Genomic DNA, 1,309 nt, shown 5'->3' on the forward strand with positions numbered 1-1,309 from the left:
TGCTGTGCTCCACTTCTTTCTGCTGCAGCCGTTAGAGTTGAACCCTTTGTGTCTCTCTGGCAAGATGTTCTGCTCCTGAATCAGCTGGGTGGGTCATGCCTCTAGCCTCTTTGCAGGGAGTTCTGCTGACAGGTTCCTCTCTGGGCCTGCACTCTGGGTTGAATGAGGATCTGCAGGCCCTGGGTGGTCTCACTCACTCCTCCGGCCTGGGCTCTGGGTCTATTCTCCTGTGGCCCCGGGCAGTCTCACTCACTCACCAGGCCTGCACTCTGTGTCTGTTCAGGATCCGGAGGGCCCCCGTCGTTTCACTCGCAAAACTGAAAATGTATATTGTTGTTACTACAGCCAGTCCAGTCCCTTTGACAGAAGAAGAAAGTGTTAATATAACCTTGGCAAAACTGAAAATGTCTACTGTTGTCACTTCCAATGAATGGTATTTGGTTCTGTTCCTCTCTTCTAATAAGAGAGGAAAAAGCATACATTTCTAGACCATAGTCCTCATGCCACATACCTGGGTACACTATCTGTCCTAGCAAAGACAGCAAATTCAGCATAAAAATGGCCATGGGTAGCAATGAGTGGCAGTAGCTGATTATTGCCCAGGGACCTCTTTCTTGGCTTTGTAGGGGCCAGAGTAGTGATTTCTGTGGAGATAGGTTGGAGACTACTATCCCTGCCTCCTCGATGGACACTAATTTTTGCCATCCTTTAATTGGTCCAATATTGTTTTTGATTTACACACTTGTCTATGACAGCAGTTTCAGAAGTTTCATTTGGCTTTACACACTGAGATAAGACTCAGGCAATGGAAATAATGTAGTGGCTGTGATTGCCAAATAGTCCAAGCATACATGTGGGTAGTAGGGCCATTGCCACTGGGGTTCATGAACTGAGTGGATCGTTGTAAGCTGAACTAGGTCAAGATCATTTGCAACTGGATTCTCTCTGGTTTTTTTTTGTTGCTTTGTAATCAGTATATTAAGACATTCGTACATTTTAACAATTGCTTAAATTCTGATATCCAGAATAAGCATGTGAACATATGACTTTTTTAAACATACAAATAAAGCTATTCATCATAATTTGCTATACTATTACCATTAAATTACAGTTACTTTGGAGCATTAGGTCAAATGAGTTAAAGTAAGCCTGTAACATACCTATGGAACACCTTCTTATATTACACATGCAAATTACCTTTTCATGTGGTCTCTTCACTTTAATTTCAAAGTTACCCAGCTCTGAAGTCACAACTCAAGCGCTTATTATGTTCCAAAGAGAAGGCAAAAACAATGTACCTAGGAGTGGT

This window comes from Octodon degus, unplaced genomic scaffold, assembly GCF_000260255.1.
Source record: "Octodon degus isolate 3935 unplaced genomic scaffold, OctDeg1.0 scaffold00218, whole genome shotgun sequence".
NCBI classification, from domain to species: domain Eukaryota; kingdom Metazoa; phylum Chordata; class Mammalia; order Rodentia; family Octodontidae; genus Octodon; species Octodon degus.